At 42.0% G+C, this 21,775-nt stretch overlaps 1 protein-coding gene across 7 annotated transcripts in view; it reads right to left on the bottom strand.

Moving 5' to 3' along the window:
- Positions 1-20,081, bottom strand: part of syt1a (synaptotagmin Ia) — a 262,791-nt gene extending 242,710 nt beyond the window's left edge. For 2 of the 7 annotated variants that reach the window (XM_034673888.1, XM_034673889.1), the window contains exons 1-5: positions 19,642-20,081; positions 19,188-19,305; positions 18,789-18,906; positions 18,402-18,510; positions 15,307-15,441 (exon numbers count right to left, since the gene is read on the bottom strand). The gene's annotated coding sequence lies outside the window, so the exon portion shown is untranslated. The remainder of the gene's footprint in view (positions 1-15,306; positions 15,442-18,401; positions 18,511-18,788; positions 18,907-19,187; positions 19,306-19,641) is intronic. The other 5 variants (XM_034673887.1, XM_034673882.1, XM_034673883.1 and 2 more) reach the window with 4 other exon arrangements.
- Positions 20,082-21,775: the final 1,694 nt, after the last annotated feature.

The raw sequence follows: 21,775 nt of genomic DNA on the forward strand, positions 1-21,775 counted from the left end.
GCTTACGATGCCATTTTTAGGTACCTCAGGTAGTGAACCAGGTTTCTATTGGCTGCAGTAGAGAGCTGAATAAAAGCAATGCCCAGCTGCACTCAAAGGTCAGACAGGAACCAACAGACTGTGGATGGATGGAGAGATCTGTGCTGTGTTTTACCATGAACACAGGCTGGATGACAAGCATTGAGTTTGTAGAAACTAATATACTAGAGTCAGTGGATTTCCACCCGAGACTGTGCTTTAATGAAGCTATCAGGGACCAAATTCATCATTAAAAGTAGAGCTTTGTCTGGTTTTTAAAGTTTTCCAAACGATGGTTAGCTTTCAGTTATATTTGACAAACTGGAGCGAAAGCTAAAGCTACAGTATATCAACTAAGATCTATCTAATCAAAAGACAACAGGTACCCGATCCTCTCCTGTCTTTTTATAGCGCTGATTCATGGTCAAGCCTCCTTTACAAGCCAAGAAAAGACCGTCTGACAGTCTGCTTCATGTGGTGACTCACATACTGTAGCACCCTGTGGTGATCTCTCTTTATCCAGCGCCTTAAAGGTCACCCACCTCTCCGGCAAAGCTTTCGTTCCTATTACAAGACTCGGATAATCAATAGTCCATTTATAGAAGCAGAACATTTTCATGCACGGCCATGGGAGCATGTTTTGTTTAGAAAGGGCTGGACTGGGGAGCCGGTTCGGACTAGGGCCTTTTATTCTCATCTGGGACTCAAAATCTTCTGAAAAGTTCTCACTGTGGGATTAACTTTTGCCCTGATTCCCATGCTTACAAAGCAATCAGGTTGCTTGTCACTATGGTAAGAAAATGAGACCGTTTGGATTTCATGTAAGCTTCCAGAGAGAGCTCATCTTTTAGGATGATGGCCAGCACTGACGGAGCAGTATTTGGTTGTATGTATAGCCTGACACCGGCTCAGTATATCCGCCCAGTCTGAAAAATCCAGCCAAATTAAAACCTCTTGTCCTTGCTTGTCCCCAGCTGGGTCCCCTGCCTGGAGTTGTACAGTGATTACTGGCCATAATGGCGGTTTGTCTCATTATAAAAGAACTCATTGGTTCTGGAGGGGCTCCACTGGCACACTGACACTGTCAACAGCAGGAACACCAGCTGCATCCTCCCTGGTCCTGTTCAGAAATAGCTTGGCCCCAGTCGTGGCGATGGCCCCCGTCCCAGCCAGGCCGGAAACAAGCCCGGCTCCACAAGCCTGGCTCGGAGTTCCTTCGTCCTGGAGGACGGCGGTTGCTCTGAGGCCCCGGACACGACGGGGCAGCAGACATCGCCGACCCCTCGCTGTACAAGCAGTGTCCTCTGTCAGAGAGTCTGTCGTCTCATGAGCTCAGAACAAAATCAAAGTGACATTATTAATCATGTGATGGGAGAAATAATTAGAGAGGCTGAGTGAGTCCCCTCCCCCACCCTCCAACCAACTGCAGATAACTGATTACTGCCTGGCTCAGTCAACGGCGGAAGGGTTGCAAGAATGGCTTGAATGTTGAGCCAACCAGTTGACAGACACCTGTGATCTGGCGTTAGTTACAACACAGGTGCCAATCAATGGAAGCCAAGTCATTCAGTGCATCTTCAAAACCAGAGTCTCATTGGAGAGAGATGTTTAACTTTCTCCAAAAAAGGAGAAGACACCATGCGAAAGAATGACCTTGAACACTCTGTTTTGAAGTGGAGCTGTGCAATGATTTTTGAATATTCGATATTCGTTCACTTTGTAAAAATCGAAGAGTTAATGCGCATATTTCTCATTTTAAAAGAACAACTTTTCATCGTTTTTACCGGTGTCTGGTTGTAATACAGTATTCCCTGCAGACAGTGGCTATCGAGCATCTTAAAGCTGTTTGCTAACCGCATTAAGTAACAGAGGAGGAAGAATCCTAACTACATTAAAAAGTAAAAGAAGTTGAAAACAATAGCGACAGTCGCAGCGATTTTCTGTTTCTGAATCTCACACTACTACACATGTATTTCCAGAGACTGAGCATGGCTGTAAAATGTAAACACGCACGCCACGCCGTGTCACAGAAACACCGACATAAAGATCGAGACAGGCGCTGACAGTGCCTGCTACTAGCAGCACCTCGTCCGGCCGTTAATGAGACGGGGGTGGGGGGATTATTCAAATAATCGTCAAATAAATGCCACTGATTATCGAATAGTATTTCAGCTTGAAATGCCCATCCTTACTCTGAAGTAATATTCGTCAAACTCGTTGGCTTAACTGTCAGCCATTGTGGTCTTTAACCCCCACAGGGCCACTCTTACCCCTTTTCGACCCAGGCAGTTTCAGGGCGCTCAACTGAGTAACCTGTTTTCTGTGTTTTGTGAACCGGCTCCCGGACGAGCACCAGCACGAGCACCAGCACGAGCACCAGCACGAGCACCAGCACGAGCACCAGCACGAGCACCAGCCCGGAAATACAACCCGGTTTGTGTTGGTCCAAAGAGGTATCTGAGCCAGGAGAAACCAAGGGAGAGGTTCCGGTGGCTGGTGGTGAGGCTTTCAGCAGTGTGACTGCCCCCTGGTGGCTGGCTGCAGTATAGGTCAAAAAATCCATCTCCCCATTCATTTGAATGGGGAGCAGTCAAACTTTAAAAAATAAATACACGTCGTACGAATGTTTCTCACATCCGTATGCTGTGGTGATATGTAGTTAGTATTTGACTGTTTTGTGTCCAAGGCCTCTTTTTCCTGAAAAGTTTCTTTTTCGTTGGTTATTAGAGTTTAAAAAACGGGGTTTTACTTCCTGTTTCCTTTGATTCACAGCCGCCGTAGAGTGAAACTTCAAAGACACACAGCGTCTTGTGACGTTACGCTGTAGGGCGGAGCTTGTTACAGTGGCTTCACAGGCTCTGGCTGCACAATGGCTGAGCCCAAGAGTGGGATTTTTTGGCTTCAGAACCGTACAACGGGAAGAGGCGGAGCAACGCTGTCCATTTTTATTTACAGTCTATGGGAGAAACCCTTATTTGAAAAGCTGAATAATGAGCATTTATAATTACCTCAGATTATCAAAGAGACACTAAAAACAGCAGAGGACACCTTTCCTAATTATTTAGTCCAACAAACCAATCTGACTGCTCTTTTCAAGGTGCTGAAGCAGAAAAACTCCTGTTGTCAGAGTCTCCCAGTCGATTCTCCCCTCTCATTAGAAAATGTCACAAGGCCATTGATTGTTTTCATGCTTCTGACACGGACGGTTGATTATAAGCAGTATTCTTCAGAGGCATTAGTCATCCACACCTGGCTGTTTGCAACAAAAACCCCTGCTCTGGTCTAAGCCGCCCTCTGCCAGTTTGTGATTCATGGAGAGGGAGGCCTGTCCGCCCGTCCGCCCGCCCTGCCCTGACCGTCTCCACGCACGGAGCCCCGGGAAGCCTGGTGTTTCTCTCTCTTGTTTACAGATCGACAGCATCTCTGGGAGAAGCCGGGCGACAGCCTGTGACAGACTGATGGATGATGTGACACTCATGCACCTCTGATGTGTCAGCTCTGCATCCCCCCTTCTCCCCTCACCCCTCACCCAATCACCTCGCCTAAGGTGAGGATGAAGGACTGAATGTGGTTTTGGACATGGATGTGCTGGGGAAAAAAGCAATCTAGAGGTGATGATGATTAAATATGCTAATACGAATGATTAATTAATTATTCCCATGTTTTCACTCAATATGGATGCACGTGAAAAGCCTCTAAAGCAGTGGGAATAAACAAGCTAATACACAGAGTGCTCAGATTATTGTTTTACAAACTACAACTCACTAAGTTAGTCTTTTGGAGAGACAGTAACCTAAGCAGTGAGAGTAATGAACCCATGAGGAATCCTAGCTGACTAGTGTAGCAGCCCCTTCTGACATCATGTGTATCCACACCAAGCGGCAACCTCCAGTCTCAAAATATGAAGCCCATGACGAAGAGTTACAAGCTGCAGTTCATTGAGCGTCAACTAGAGGCTGGCTGCAGAACCACCGGAAACCACATACACACCCATTCAAAGAGGCGATCTTTACAGCAGAAATAAACATGTTTACAGCCTGGTACATAACGCTACGGTTCAGAAGATATTAAGATTATGAGTTTTGCCCATTTAAGGACATGACTGACTTGATTGACAGGCAGGAACACTGTAGCTGTTAGCATAGGGGCTCAAATCCCGCGTCTTTACCTCACACTAGCTTGACAGCAGTTATGTTGAGTTCAACATTTCCAATATGGTTCCCGCCGACGATCGGCTTCAAAACAGTGCTTCAGAAACAGATGGGTGACGTCACAGATACTACGTCCATTATTCATACAGCCTATGGCCCACACAGAGCCAGAGAAACACTGATTTCAAACATGTCACCTCTCTTTTAGTGAGAACTTTCTAAAACAAACACTGAAGGAATCCTAACCTTAAAACAGGACTTAAGTTTTTGGAAGCAGCTCAGATTGCAGCCCTTTCAGACATCCTGTGACGACAGAAGGGTGTAGTTACTGAATTTTACGTAAGAAGCTGCCTTTAATTTATCTATTTACATGTTTTTACCAATGTCTACTTGAAAGAAAATAGACAACAGCTCTGAAACTGTTTCATGGCCAGCTTAAGCAAATGTTAAAAAGCTGTATTCCAAAGTTGAACCAATGAACCGTCTTGTTTCAGGCTTCCTACGTCAGGTTATTATTGTATGGTGGTTGATGTCAATATTGATCAGCTTTGGATAAGTGGGTAGAGTCGGTCGTCTATCAATCTGAAGGTTGGCGGTTCGGATCCCAGCTGCTACCCTACACATGCCGAAGTGTCCTTGGGCGAGACACTGAACCCCTAATTGCTCCCTCTGTTGTTCAGCGGTGTGTGAATGTGTATGAATGAGATTAGCTAATACTGATGGTCTCTTACTACAGCAGCCTCTAACATCAGTGAGTGAATGTTGGGTGGTGAGTAGTGTAAAAGCTCTTTGAGTGGTCAGAAAGATTAGATAAGAGATATATAAGTAGAAGTCCATTTACCATCCATAAAAGAAGAAAACCATGATCATGTTTTTCTATACCGCCCAGCCCTTTTATAGTTAAAGATAAACTTAATGTGTCTTCTTCACACATTCTTCTGTACGGGTATAATAGCTAGATAGGTGATGCTGTGGGCGGCTGTCAGCTTGCCTGATTGTTAACAGCCAGATGTCAGGGCCAGCCTGTCCAGAGATGATGATGCTCAGCGGTGAAGGGCAGACGAGATGGGTGGCGAGTAGAGGTGACAGGACATGAGGGCGCCAAATGAATCTGCATAGAAATGAGGAAACTCTCCTCAGAAATTATACCTCTCAAGATGTCATCGAGAAAGAAGAAGGGAAAACTACTGCCGTGGTCAGCAAACGGACACGCCTGTCTGAAAGATCACAGAGCGTAGTCGTACTGTGAGGAAATGTCATGAATAACTAACGGTCATTGACCTGTCAATGCTGCTGCATAATGAGCCACATCAGCAGAGAGTGGAATGAGTCATGACGTAAATGATCGTCTGAAAACTTTAAAAGAGAGGATATTTATGCAAAAGTTAAAATATAATACTACACATTGATACACTCAATATGTAATTAGTATTTCTCTTCCCGGCTGAGTGAAAGCAGTAAAACCGGACGTTATCAATGGACTTTTTTGATAAGGCATTCTGGGTAATAGACTTGTTGAAATTCTGATTGAGAGCCTTAATTCTTTCAGACGTGCCTGCCAATTTCCCTGATCTCTAAAGTGAGTAAACAGCTCTAAGTAATGTTCTGTATGCAGCCGGATGGATTAATCTTCTTACATTGATTCGTCCCATCCTGCCATCACTTAAACCCTCCAAACACATATTCTCCAAAAAGAAAGGCAATTAGAGGACCGCTGGGCTCGCAGTCAATACTGAGTGACAACAAGTTTTGTGTTCCTGCTTTCAATCACAGCGTCTGTGATTCTCAATCAGCGCAGCAACACAGATCTATAGCGCTCTTTCACAACAACAGACCATGTGGACCCTGCTACATTGTGAAGGTATTGTTCCCTTCCCCCTTTTATATATCTTATATCCCTTTTTTATATTATATTAATTTTTTTATATTTTATATTTCTTATTTTACATTATATATTTCTTATTTATATTTATATTCATTTTCTGTATCTAATATTTCTTTTTTATATTTTAGATTTTGTTTTTTATCTATATATTTTTTTATATTTATTTTTTATATTGTATATTCTTTTTTTATATTGTATATTATTTTTTATCTTATATTTTTATTTTTTTATATTCATTTTCTATATCTTATATTCCTTTTTTTTACTTAATATTTATTTTTTATATCTTATATTTTTTTATATTTCATATTTATTTTTGTATTTTATATTTATTTATTTTTTACTGTATTTATCTATTTTTATTTTATTATCATTTTTTTATATTTTATATTTCTGATCTTTCAATTGTTTTAGTCATGTATATTTTGTTGTTTTTAGTATTCCAACATTGTTTTATCTTTACCTTTTTATCTACCTTTCTGTAATTTCTTTTTGCTGTCATCTCTCTGCAGGTTATGTCTTTTTTTTATTATTTTATAATTTTCATTGTCTTCCTCACATTTCTCTTTTATTGTCTTTTAGTTTCTTTCCTATTTGTAAAGCACTTTGTAACCCTGTTTTGAAAAGTGCTGTATAAATAAAGATTATTATCATTATTATTATCAATCATGTCTGATGAAGGGAAACGGCCTGAAATGACAATTGTGGTGATATGTTTCATTCAATCCTAACTTATTGTTCCCACTGGAGCCTTTACATTTTATAATATCTGTGATGCAGCAAGCACAGATGGATTTGCAGCATTTGATAATAAAAATTGAGGTATAATGAGAATAAAAAAGAATATTTTTAAGGCCCGCTTCCACAGCCAAATCCATCTTTGGGATATTTTCTTACTGAATTATCGAATTTCACTTCATTCGCCACCAAACTTTTCTGCAAGCTAGAACTGCCAAACTCAGAATTCAATATTAGGAATAAAAATCAATGGTTTGTCCAAATTTGTTTAAGTGGAAACGACTGCATCCTGGAAGCTGAGGATCCAAACCAAGCCTTTTATTTGTTAAACCATTTTCAGTGTCTCCCATTAGAAAATCAGCAGAGGTTCTGATGACTGTCTTCACCACTGTTCTCGTCCTCTCTTGTGAATGATTACTGTCACAGGTCATCAGTCATTTCCCGGTAAATTAAGCTCCACATTTGAAGGCAACCAGATGTGTCTTGGCAGTAGCCTCAGTGGAATTAGTTACCTTTCTCTGCTTCCACAGATAAAGTAGCCTCTGCTTTGCTACAGGTCAACGAGGGTACGGCGCTCCACAGCTTCATTGAATTGCAAATCCATCCCTGAACAAGTCTTTCCCGAGTCCCTTTCATTGCTGTGTGCATTGTAGCGTTTCCGGACACTCTGGGAATTCCTTTGTTAAACGACGGACGGCAGGAAAACCTCAGGAAACACAGGATAGCAGCCTTTTCTGGAGTTCTGTGTGATAACTTCACTGACACAGGATGAAAAAAAACAATCATCACGCCAAAATAAATCAAATTACGTTTGTATAATGTTCATTTAAACTGAATTAGGCAGCAGTTTCAGCACTTCACTAATCCAAGAGCCCTGAGGGGCAGAGAGATGCTGTAATGTTTCACCACCACTGAGCCCGCTAATGGTTTCCATTGTTGTGGCAAAATTGAGTTTAGCAGATTGGCTTAAAGCTGAGACATGGTGAGGTTATTCTCTAAATACACTCAGCGCATCACTGACTGAACGGGGAACTGCAATAATATCAAGTCTACTTCCTGGTCCTTTGACTGGAGATGACAGGACGGATGTTTTATTTCATTTTGAGTTACTTGAAGAGTCCATAAATGTCCTTCACCTCAACAACCTTCATCCTCTCCGGGGTCATCTGAGTAGAAGGTCCTCTTATCAGTGCATCCAGACCTCGCAGCAGCCTTATCGCCCGGCTCGCCCTGGAGATGTTTGGGCTGCCATGCACCAACACCTTCACGTGGTCGCACGATAATACCTGTGATCGTGTGATCAAACATCGATCCGTCTGTCTGCTCAGTCATTTTCAGGTCCCGGAAAAATAGTGCTAGCATGTTTGCCTGAGAGCACATCATCTTCCTCTGCTTACAGGAGGCAAGATGGCCGCCTGGCTGGCTCCCAGTGACAGGGCAGCAGACTCAGAATATATAGTGCCTGAGAGGTAATATATAACCATGCAGTGTGGTACAATCCCATGAGAAATGACTGATACATGAGATCGTTACTCTGTTCACCCGGGGGCGGCACACCTCACACATACATCAACTAAATCAATGAGCAGAGTGTGGTTTACATGTTATTAGGAGAAAAGGTGATGGTACAGTTATAGAAGCGTGCAGTCACATATATAACCTTCTGTTAAGGCAATAAGCTGTCCGATATACGGGCACTAAAATACCAGAATGAAACAGAAAGAGAAGTGTTCCAGTATTTTACCCAGAAGATGCACTAAAGCCATCGCTTCACCAGGCAAAGCATGCTGGATACTAGGTAGACCAGTCTAGCGTAGAGCTGGGCAATATTATCATGATAAAATATTTAATATCAGTCGATATAGACAATTATCACAATAAATATCAAATCAGTATTCCATTTAAATTAAATTTTTATTTTGGTCCTGAGTGAAAGTTGAAGACATCAGACGGTTTATTATTTTGTATCTGGATTTAGTTTTCGGATAAGCTTCTTGAATCCATCGTTTCTGAGTGCCGTCTTCTTCTTCCATCTAATGGTGGGTGGCAACTAGCGTTTAAGGCTCATTAGCGCTAGTTGCCACCATTCCAGTGGTTGGGAGGTGTAATTACAGGTTTATATAGATTGATTTTTTTATTGAACATTTGTTTTATTGGTATTGAGAAAAATCACGTTAATTATTGTTGTTGAATTATCGCCCAGCCCTACGTACACTATCTAAACTTTGTGGAGAGCTGCTTTGATTGAGAATGCAACAAGCGACCAACGGAGGCGGGTGGGTCTCGTGCAAATACGTAGGTTGCCGGGAGTGGGTCCATCGATCACAAAAATCAAGCCAAGTTCAACTATTGTACCTGTATGGGGCCTAGGGCTGTCAACCAATATTCTAAATTCGAATATATATTCGAATATTAAAAAAAAACAGAGATTCGATTGTGAAAATTAATATTCCACTGTGGAAAAAAACACATCGGCGGCTGCTTTGTGAGTGGGCGCACTGCATGACGGGTCAGGGACAGGTCACAGGAGTCACACATGCACAGCGTGAAGCAGACGGCAGAGAGAAATCCTTCCGTCCCCGGATCCTCAGTGTGCTCTGAACGCCTCTTTTCCTCCGTTGGGAATACAGTGAATAAAAAGAGATCTGTCTTCTTCACATGTGGACTGTCTTCTTCACATGTGGACTGTCTTCTTCACATGTGGACTGTCTCGTGTTTTTGGCAAATAACCTGTCAGGCCTAAGACCCTACATTGACAGTGGACTAAAAGAGCCCAACAATCAGTGACACTGGGATAAAATGCAGTTTTTCCTCTCTTTTTTTTATACAAGCGCCAAGAATGTAAGTGGAATACTTTTTCGTTTTTAACTTCAATTAATGTTAATAATATTTGCTTGGGGGCGCTGGTGGCCTAGCGGTCTAAGCGCCCCACATATAGAGGCTACAGTCCTCGTCGCAGGGGTCGCCGGTTCGATTCCCGGCCGGTCGACCATTTCCTGCATGTCTTCCCCCACTCTCTACTCCCCACATTTCCTGTCTCTCTCCACCTGTCCTATAAAATAAAGGCAAAAAGGCCAAAAATATAACTAAAAAAAAAAATAATATTTGCTTGAATCACTGAATGAAGCCTGTCTATATTAGGGACAAGAGTCGGGACCTTTAATTACTCGCACAAGTCTTGTTCAGCACTCATGCAGTGCATTACGCACAGAGAGGGCAGAGGGGCGAGCGAACGAGAGCTCTACGGTCTTAAAAGTGTTACGGTATAGACCATTAGGTCATTTACTTGTTTTGTAATGTGTAGGTATGTTGTAGGCATGTTATATTTTAAATAAAAATACATATACAAGTAGTTATGTCTCCTTGTATTAGTTTGTCCACCTGTTATTGACATAATGCGCAAATATAGATATTTGAATGGTTCGAACCTATGTTTTTTTTTTAGAGCGAATATTCGAACGTCATTTTGGAGCAATTTTGACAGCCCTAATGGGGCCTAGCAGTCTAAGCGTGCGCCCCATATACAGAGGGTTTAGTCCTCGTCACAGAGGTTACAGGCTTGATTCCAGCCTCGACCATTTGCTGCATGTCCTCCCCCACTCTCTGCTACCAACATATCCTGTCCCTCTTCAGCTATCCTATCCATTAAAGGCGAAAATGCCTAAAATACATAACACTAAAAAAAAAAAAATTATTAAAAAACCTTGTGGAGAACTGCTTTTATTGAGAATGCAACAAGCGACCAGTGGAGGTGGGTGGGTCTTGTGCAAATACGTAGGTTGCAGGGAGTGAGCTCATCGATCACAACAATCAAGCTGAGTTCACTAATATACCTGTAGCTCAACACAGCAAAAACAGATGAAACCAGAAGAGCTACATGGATACACAAAACTACACGTCGAGCTGATGCATATAAACTGGAGTGTTACTAAAATTACAATTTTACTATGACAACAGCTCTTTAGTTGAGTAAAGGGTATAAAGGGTAAAACTTATAAAAATACACATGAAAGCACAGTGTAGACTCGAGAGCTTTAACCACATGCAAAGATTGAATTTGTACATATTTTCTACAACCAAGTATGACAAATATCCAGAGAAATTAACTTCTGTTGTATGAGCCAGTACGTTCTTACCACAGCGGGGACCAGCTAAAGCAGCTGCAAACTGAAATCCTGTTCCAAACAGTGGGGGGGAATAAACTGTGTACCATAACGGTAGCATAATAGGATGATACACCGCTCAAGACTGAGAGCTGGGTATGGTTGGTTTAAAGAAGCCTCTCAAAGCAATTGTTTCTCCTTCCCACCAACATCGAATCCCAACATCAATCCCATCATTCTCGCTGCACTCCTACAGTTCCTGTAAGAGTTAGCAATAAATTCACAGTTTGCATCCAAGACTACAAACAGCTCCTTAGCTCCAGGTCAATGTCCTGCAATTCAATCTATACGCCACAATCCTTTCACTTTGAGGTTCCTCTTCTTTTCTTTGTGTTGTTTTGCAGAAGTTGAACATATAAAGTGTCATCAGTTGCCATGTTGGCTGTCTTTGTTTACCCAGAGCTCCAAGGTTACAGCTAGATTTATTTTCCACCAATCCTTCCTCCAGTCAATTAGCAGCTTGTACACCTGACAGGTACCGAGCTCTAGCTGTACCCGGCAAATTATCCTGTCACAGGCTCTGCTGATATCACATTGTTCCCAGGCCGAATTATTAAAACCTTTCTGTGTTGCACCACAGCCGCTGCTTCACTCATGATTTACTATCATACCGTTTCCCTCCAGTGCGCCTATTCTTAGTGCACGTATCATGCTCATCATGTGTGTTGGAGAGAGGGTTATTTTTAGTCCGGCTGTCACGTGATGTCAGAGCAAGTGGAGTCTCACAGCTGTAGGCGACTGGTACAAACATGTTACAGACTCACAGCTTCCAGCCTGGAACAAATGACTGGCTTCCTGCAGACCTCAGGATCAAATATTGAGTATCATCGCCTTAATAATTCAGGCAGATTCATCTACATGCATTTCTGCTTTCCTCCTGTGCTTTGGACAACAATCGGCTCTTCAACCTCGTTTTCCAAATGCACTTAAACTGTTACCCCAGTGGTCGTTTCTGATGCGTAATTGCAGCGTGTCAAATGAGACAAACGTTTAATCAACGACTCGCCTGCACACGGCAAATCCACCGGCTGACAGTATGTGGGAACAACTCATACGCCTGATTGAGAGTCCTTCTGAAACACTGACAGAGACAAAACATGAATGTAATTACTTATTCTCCCAGTAGAAAGGACATTTTCTGCTTCACAATGATTCCCCTCTATAAATTATGAATTAGAGCAGTTTGTATGCTGCGTCAAGTGGATCACTTGAAGAAGCTTGAATAATTTATTGACGCGCTATACCATTTCAGAACCCAAGGTATGTATAAGCCACAGAGACGCAGGTGAAGGGTGTGCTAAATGTTCATTATTTGATGGCTTCATTTTTGTATCAGTGCTTTAGGGCTCCAGGATATTGGAAACACTTTACTTTGCTGCAACAACATTTAGAGTTATATATAAAAGTAAGTCTGGGGTGCATGCTAACGGCAAAATTCCACCAGATCCGTGTCCAGTCCGTCTCCGATCTGTCACAGCACCGAATCTGATAGGTTTCTATTCTAGTCAATGTGTTAACTTCCACTGGATCTGCTCTGTTGCGTTCCGGCTGCGTCTCTGATCCAGCAGGTCGGAGTCCTCCGGATCAGATACACAAGACTTCTATTTTTGCCAGATGCCAGGCAAATGGAGCGGGACAGGAGGTCAGGCACCAAAACAAAATGAAAACATCCGGTTAATTTTCAGAATAAAACACTCTGTGTCATCACCAGATCGTATTTCACTTAACTACAACAACAAACCGTCATGATGAGCGGAGCCAGGCCTGGAGTCAACAGGTCCGAGGTTTTCAGAGGACCAGAAAGACAACATGGATGAGGAGAGGAGGAGGAGAATCCTTGATTCAGTGATTACCGCAGGAAAACCTCGGTCACATGACTCCAGCTGTCTCCGTGCTGCGTTCTGAAAACGCAACCGGTGGATGTTGACGGACAAAAGAGCACGGAGGCGGACCAGACACGGATCTGGTGGAAGTCCTGTATGACATTTAGTTGACAATTATGTGACACTCAGACTCTCCAGACAGAGCAGTCGCCTCTTTTTGTTCAAGTGAGTTGCTCATCGGTGGCATCAAATACACTGAATGACTTATTCACTGTAGATAACTGGTGGCAGCATGACCTGCTTCAGGTCATGAGTGTCATTCCACATCCTGTGATGTGACTGTTATGCTTCAACGATATATTATCACGCCCTCGCGTGCATTTCTCTCTGTCTCCCTCTTTTGTCTGCTGTTTTTGCACCTGTATGTAAATCAAGGACCTGTTGTGATTGTGAATACATGAATACTTAACGAATGCTTGACCCCGGTAAAATCTGTAAAACAGAATCCTTAAACTTAAACCCGCCCTGTTAAGTGAAGGCTGATTTATGTGTGTCTTATTTATGTATATTAATTCAAATTTACAGTTGAGCACATGCCTTGTAACCCTTTCCTGCATGGAATCAATCTCTTTCACGTTTAAAATGGCCTAGAAATGTTACAATTATATAGTGTGTGTCTCTGAAAGGAGTAAATCTAACAAACAAAGACAGGCTGACAGCAGAGACTCACACAGCAAACACGCAGCTGGGATGAAAACCATGTTGGTGGGAGCTGGAGCCGTCATGCAGCCGACACCTTGGCTCGTTGACGCTGGCCTGAGGCGCTCATTTGCATAAAAAATAAAAGCTATTTGTTGCATTTTATGACTAAACCTACAATTTAAAAGTAGATCAAATAATTATACAGTATCACTTTGAGATAAATGTTGAGATTAGCGCCTGTGTTCTAAATAAACCTGAGAGGAACAAAGAAGATTTCAGATGTATTCTTGTGAAGCAGACTCATCCACACCTGTAGGGATCAGAGCTAATCTCAGGGCCAGAGTAATTAACCACAGGAGCATGTGACACCCTATAATTTCACCGGCAAGTATTATCTATAATTTAGCTCATTACATAACTCAAAGACACCTCCACCATTACTGAGATGTGCTGATAGGAGAACCTTCTGTCGCTTTTTTGAGGAACCAAAGGTTCTGTCATACCATCATGCTTGGAGGATCTGCACTGTAATTTTCATCTCAGATCATCCACGGTTATAAGTCATGGTCAACAGACTCACTCGTCCGAGCTCCCACCGCCTCAGAGGGAAAAGGATCGGTTCAATGGTTTCAGAAAGCAGAGGGAAATGAAAGGAGGTTGACCCGGCAGCCAAAGTTTGACTAAAGGGAAGAGTTGAAAGGCTGTAATCAAAAACTTTCTCTTCTCCAAGTTTTCGGTGAGGAGAAAATGGGAGGTCAGGTGTCATGTCAGCATAAAGCTTCCACAAATTGTTTACTGTGTTGCCTCAGCACAAACTCGGGCTCTGTGGCTCCTCTGAGATGAAATAATATCAGAGATTCAGTAAACTCACAAAGAGCAGCTCAGACAGCTTTGAACAAGGTACCGCAGTTTCTCTAATATTTGAACAGAGATGATGGTCTTGCTAACAGACAGGCTGTGCAATCGAAGGCGACAGTGTGACAAATGTCTCTGTGACTGTCATGTTGACATGTGGGTTATAGGAGATCTGGCGGCATCTATTCTCTCCTCATACCTCAGTAATTAATCAGGACAATGTCAGGAAACTGGAGGGAACAAGGGTTTGATGATTTAGAGCAGAAATATTTACATTAAGTCTGATTGCACTATCCTGTAAGTGTTTTAAATGATAATCAACTGGCCTTAGAGCGCATGCTATGAGGGGATTATTCAAGCGGCAACCTCCGGTCTCAAAATATGAAGCCCATGCTTAAGTGTTATAACTGCAGTTCATCGAGAGTCCACTTGAGGCTGGCTGCAGAAACACGAGAGGGGTCCAGCTGCAGACCTCCACTCTCAGCCGACTCTCTTGCAGGCTCCACTCTGAGATCCCCTCCACCGTCAGAAGGAAGTGACGTCAGGATTAAGCCGGCTGCAAGTGGAGGTCTGCAGCTTGACCCCTCTCGGTTTTTCTGCGTTTTGATCACCTTGGTTAACCTGATTCCTCAATAGTGTGACATTGAAAAAACAAAGTACGGTAGAGGAGGGGGAGCTGGAGCAGGAGGAGCCTATCAGAGTGTTACTGTGGGTGAAAAGTGTTTACATAAGAAGTAGGCAGCAAAAGCCAAGGTATCAGGAAATCAGTCATTCCTGCCTATGATTTTCTGTGACTTCTTTTAATGTTAGCTCATCAAACACGCTGGGTAATGATCTCTCCTACTTTAAAATAACACAAACATTTCCATGTTGCTTTCAGTGTGTATGTAAACATCTCTAAATGTGTCAACGTAAATTCTCACATTCAGCTTAAAGCAGCCCAGACTGACTCTTCCTCCATCACAACTCACCAATCACAGCCTCAGCATGGACCAGTCGGGGTGGAGGGGGCTGATTGCATCTCATCAGAGTGTCAGCTGGAAGCGCAGACTGAAGGGAGCACATGGTCCAGTGGTTTCCCCCGCTGCCACATTTTCCTCACTTGACTGCAAATCAAACGGTTGTTGTTTTAGTCCTGAGATCAGTTAAGTTGTGGAAAAGATGAGAGACGGACAATTATTCTACACGGCTGAGAGAGGCATTTGAAAAGCAGATGAAGGCCCCGGTGAGATAAATGCGATGCGAGTGGACACATGTGATCAGCTGTTCTTGCTATCCTCCGCCTGCAGCTAGGTGCTTTGGTGAAAAGCCATTACAGCTGAGCCTGCTTCCCCATACACTCCGAGCTGAGCTTATCCTACAGGTTTCACTTCTGTGCCGTCCTTGGATCCTATAGACGCAACCTCCGGCGTGCACTGCAATCCTTTAGCTGCTTAACGCGATTAAAAGTGATGGAAGTAGCTGTGCCATTCTCCAGCCTCCTCTAAACTGTTAAAAGTGAGGGACTCCATCTCTTTGTTCAGCCTCGACACTTTGGCTGTGTCTGCTAAATGAACTTTCTGCTGAAGCCCTGTTTGTCATCATAAAGTGACTGCTGCTGCTGCTGATACTGATGCTGCTGCTGCACAGGAGTGTATTGAAGGAACTGCAAAACCTAGAGAACATCTATCTGTATTATTAAAAACAGAGAACAAATAAATACTGCATTTCCTTAAATGGTTTAAAGACTTCTAAAACCACGTCGGAGGATTACTGTTGAATTTCAGTGACATTCTTTATAGTACACTGCAAATAATTTGGCACTTGCCAAGATTTGAAAAGAGAGAGCATAATTGTGTGTTGAATGTAAATAAACCCGTTTGATGTCAATGCACAGAGTTTGGACCGTCATTCATTCATCCTGCTGAGGAGGACATGCATCAACTGAGTCCCAGAAAAGCAGCCGCTCTGTGGCTTATAGGGTTTACAGCAGTTTGTATGCTGCGTCAAGGGTTATTGTTTCAATTGGCGAAAGCAAGCCACTAAAGACTGTTTTAAGATAAGATAAGATATACTTTATTTGTCCCCCGTTGGGGGAAATTTCTTTTGTTACAGCAGCTTACAACACGGGACAGGGGAATACAACAATGTACTAACATAGTTAAAAAATATAATAACAGTAAAAATAAAATGTCTTGAAGTATGCATCAACCCTGAGCCACTATTAATAGTGTTCTTGATGTTATATGTTGTTAATACTGATTTATTAAATGTTGCCAGTAATCCAGCTTGCTGTTGTGGTGTCTGTAGAAATATTAAAGAGGTATATTCTAAGAATAAGAACTGGTTTAAAGATTTTAATTTTAGTTTTAAAATGGATTAGGGTTTAATTTAAGATGAGCCAGCTTATATCAAGAAACAGCGTAATCATAGTTTTGAGATAGTGAGTCATTTATTGCTTACATTGGTGTTTTTCTTGTCCCCAGGCATTAATTTGCTCAAATTAAGTATACAAAATAATTAAATGGGGCGCTGGTGGCCTAGCGGTCTAAGCGCCCCACGTACAGAGGCTACAATCCTTGCGCAGGGGTTCGATTCCCGGCCAGTGGACCATCTCCTGCATGTCTTCCCCCACTCTCTACTCCCCACATTTCCTGTCTCTCTTCAGCTGTCCTATAAAATAAAGGCAAAAAGGCCAAAAATATTACCTTAAAAAATAATAATAATAATTAAATGAGATTTTCTTTGCTTATATTAAGTATATTTCACTTATAACTGTGCTGTAGGAAGTTTGTTTTCAAGTATTTTGAGCAAAAAATCAGCATATTCTACTTATTTCAACCCTTTTAATACTTTTCAGAGCCTGCTTATTTCTAGATTTAACAATCTCATTTTAAGATGTCTTGTCAAGTGAAATTAACTCGCTGCATGGACAGATCATTTCACTAGTTTTAAGAAATTTTCAACTTGAATTAATTTTTTTCATCCTATATTTAAGCTACCCTTTTTTGCAGTGTATTCAGAGTGGAATCAATTCCAACAACGAGCAAACACATGCCCTTTTATTTTCAAGGCTCCAAAGGCTGTGTTCACTGTGAGTGTGCATATCATTTCTATGAATCAATTGCTCCAGTTGCAAATAAATTAGCAGAAAATATCACATTATTCGTCTCAATTACAGAGTTTTTAATTAGGGAGTGCAAATGTGTTTTGAGAACACAGATGCAAATCCAATCAAAACGTTTTTTTCCCCATTTTATTTGCTTCTTACGACTATCTGCACTCCTTCAACGGCACTTCAAGCAGACAATCTCCCACACAAGTCCACATCAAAGTAGTAATACTGCAATTTTAAATTAATGTTTTGAAAAGCTGCAATTTTCAATGATGACTGTGTGTTGTGAAACCCCAAAAGATGTGCCTGGAACAGACTCTGCTAGTATCCGTACTGAGGGAGAAATCTGAAGCACAGAAAGTGAAAACCCAGACACAGCAAGGTCATCTGTGTTTGTGGCGTTCTTTGAAAAAAGCTGATGTACTGTATGAAAGAAAAGAAAGCCACAGTGTCAAATCAATAGATGGATTGCTGCTTTCTGAATGTCTCTCGCTGGTCTGGGATAATAACTGCAGCAATTCAAACTCTCAAGGTTGGAGAAAAACAACCTACAAACTCACAGCTCTGTTTATGCAATTCATGCAGAGAGTTATTTGAAGTGAACGCGGGATACAGATTATATTAAGTGGACTCTGATGTTGTCAGTATCAATAAGCACAACAACAACACGCTCAGATGTTACAGTGGGATGATAAAAGTCACATTATGAGTGCTAGAGATATTCTTTATGTTATGGTAGAAGAGACAAAACAAGAACACAGCAGAATCATGCTTAAAGACTACTCTCTAGGTGGCCAGTTATGTAGATTGATGGAAGAGGATAAGTGCATGTATAGGTTTGCAGAGAGTACCATAATAACACATCTAGTGAGCTGTACACATAAATACAAGTGTTTCTTGAATTACAGCTGCTCACAATGCAAAGATAAGTATGGAAACCATGTCTGTGTGATGCATGCATCTTGTACATACCGTATTAAAGAGCTGAACATCCACAGAAAGGTCCCAGGTTCGATTCCAGCCTAGACCACATCACCCCCCACTCTCTGCTCCCCACGTATCCTGTCTCTCTTCAGCTGTCCTGTCCATTAAAAGGGGAAAAATGCCCAAAAAATATGACTTTAAACATCTACAGAAAATGCTAAGCTGACAGCAAACACATGTAGCAAATTGTAGACCTTACAGCAACATTTAAAGTATTGAAACATAATTTATTATCTTGAATATCTTTGCAAAGAGCACCATATGAACAAGCCTAGTGAGCTTTACATATGAATAAAAGTCTTCTTAAATTACAGCTGCTTACAACGCAAAGACAACGGAAATCATGTCTGTGTGATGCATGCATCTTGTACTTACCATATTAAAGAGCTGAACATCCACAGAAAGATCTCAGGTTCGATTCCAGCCTTGACCATTTACTGCGTGTCCTCCCCCACTCTCTGCTCCCCATATTTCCTGTCTCTCTTCAGCTGACCTGTCCATTAAAAGGGAAAAAATGGCCAAAAAATATTACTTTAAACATCTACAGAAAATGCTAAGCTGACAGCAAACACATGTAGCAAATTGTAGACCTTACAGCAACATTTAAAGTATTGAAACATAATTTATTATCTTGAATATCTTTGCAAAGAGCACCGTAAGAACAAGTCTAGTGAGCTTTACATATAAATAAAAGTCTTCTTAAATTACAGCTGCTTACAATGCAAAGACAAGTATGGAAGTCATGTCTGTGTGATGCATGCATCTTGTACTTACCATATTAAAGAGCTGAACATTCACAGAAAGGTCACAGGTTCGATTCCAGCCTTGACCATTTACTGCATGTCCTCCCTCACTCTCTGCTCCCCATATTTCCAGACTCTCTTCAGCTGTCCTGCCCATTAAGGGGGAAAAATGGCCAAAAAATGACTTTAAACATCTAGAGAAAATATTAAGCTGACAGTAAACACCTGCAACATTCTTGCTATGATTTAGAGTGTTTGAAATTAATTTAATATTAAAAGCAAGCACCAAACAGGAAGCAAATGAGCACAGCAACAACATAAAAATAAATTAATTACAACTCTAGTCAGGTAGCAGCTAGCTAGCTTGCAAGATTTGCTAACTTCCATGACCTCCTTGCTCATTATACGATGCTTACCTTAATTTTAAACACATTTACTCACTCTCTTTAAGTTAACTGTGATGGCATAAAGCTGAAATTTCATACCTTGGTGTTATAAAAGCAGACATAAATCCTCCAAGGGGGACCAGGTAACAGCAGGACCAGCAAACTGCTATTAGTTTCAGGTGTTCTGTTAGCAGTTGGAGTTGGCAGCAGCTGTCTCCTGAGCTCGTTCGAATGTGGACCGTTAGAAACAGAGCGCTCGCGCAGCAACAGTTCGAACGTAGTTAACGGTTTGAAGGTTAGCTAACCAGCAGTGAAGCTAATTAACGTTAGCAGGAGCAGCAGGGGATACAAGATGAATATTTCACTCAGAAACACTTCAAAAGAGACATTCAGAGAGTGGGCTGTCGAACTGTAACAGTTTTTCATTATATACTGTTTATACAGGCCGGTTTCAGGGAATCACGTGACCAACGCACACGTCTAAAGGGCAAAACGGGAGCCTAGTAATCTGACAGCCCCCATTAGACGCTCTAATGCAGGGGTTCCCAAAGTGTGGGTCGGGACCCCCTGGGCGGTCGCAAGACACAAATGAGGGGTCGTGAGATGTCTGCCAGAATTTTTTTTTTTTTAAAGTTATCTAAAAATATTACATTTTACCCATTAGTAAAAAAAGAAATCTACAAAAATAGTAGCTAAACTTGAAATAAAACCTTGAAAATAGAAAATGTAATGAGTTTCCTGCCTTTCTTTTTGCCAGATGACTCCTAAGCATACTGTAGACTGTATAAATAATGGACGTAGTATCCGTGACGTCACCCATCTGTTCCTGAGCACTGTTTTGAAGCCAATTGGCGTCAGCAGCCATATTGGAAATGCGGAACTCAACCAGTCAAAGTGTTGCGTAAAGGGGCGGAGTTTGAGCCCCCTAGCCAACACCTATGTGTTCCAAGCATAGACTGTAAATAAAATGGACAGCGTTGCTCTGCCTCTTCCCGTTGTACGGTTCTGAAGGCAAAAAATCCCGCTCCTGGGCGCAGCCATTGTGCAGCCAGAGCCTGTGAAGCCACTGTAACGAGCGCCACCCTACAGTGTAATGTCACAAGACGCTGTGTGTCCTTTGGAGTTTCACTCTACGGCGGCTGTGAATCAAAGGAAACCCGGAAGTAAAACCCCGTTTTTTAACCTCTAATAAGTAACGAAAAAGAAACTTTTCAGGAAAAAGAGGCCTTGAACACAAAACAGTCAAATAGTAACTACATTTCACCACAGCAAACGGATGTGAGAAACATTCGTACGACGTGTATTTATTTTTTGAAGTTTGACTGCTCCCCCTTTCTGACCTATACTGCAGCCAGCCACCAGGGGGCAGACACACTGCTGAAAGCCTCACCACCAGGGCCGTGTCCGGCACGCTTGGGTGTGACGTGTTGTCCATCAGAGAAGATAGCTTTGTTATCATCCTCCTGTCAGCCACCACCTCCACAGGGTCCAGTGGGCAGCCCAGGCCAGAGCTGGCCTTCTTCACCAGTCTGTTCAGCTTCTTCCTGTCTGCAGCAGAGATGCTGCTTCCCCAGCAGACCCCTCCAAAGAAGATGGCTGATGCCAACACAGAGTCAAAGAAGGACTTCAGAAGAGCCCCCTCCACACCAAAAGACCTGAGTCTCCTGAGCAGAAAGAGTCTGCTTTGTCCCTTCTTGTACAGCACATTTGAGTTGTCTGACCAGTCCAGTTTATTGTTCAGGTGAACACCCAGGTACTTGTAAAATTTCACAATCTCAAGCCTTTTGCACCATATGGTCATACTGTAAGTTTCCTAGTCCTTTGGCTTTTAATACAGGAATTTAAATATTTTTATGAAGACCTAGTGCTGCTTTGCTGTAAGTTAAAATTGGATCTAAGTTAATTTTAATTTATTTGATTTAAGTCAATATATATGTGCTATCTAATCCTTGTTGTAGATTAACTTGAAGTAGTTTGCAGTATATGGTATTTTTCTTTCTTTTTTGATCTTATACCTTACCTTAATGCCATATTTCTGCCTGGCATGTGTCATTCTCTCCTTTATTGTATTATATAATAACTTGTTTTCTGCTTGTCAGTCAGTGGAAAATATCAGAGCTTGTAATCAGACATAAAAACCCTACTTTATTACAATTTAAGTGTCTGATACAGCTCCTTAACGTCAATCAAATCCGACAAAATTGCCTGAACCAACTCTGGCTCAACTAAATTC

Source organism: Notolabrus celidotus, chromosome 21 (assembly GCF_009762535.1).
Source record: "Notolabrus celidotus isolate fNotCel1 chromosome 21, fNotCel1.pri, whole genome shotgun sequence".
NCBI classification, from domain to species: Eukaryota; Metazoa; Chordata; class Actinopteri; order Labriformes; family Labridae; genus Notolabrus; species Notolabrus celidotus.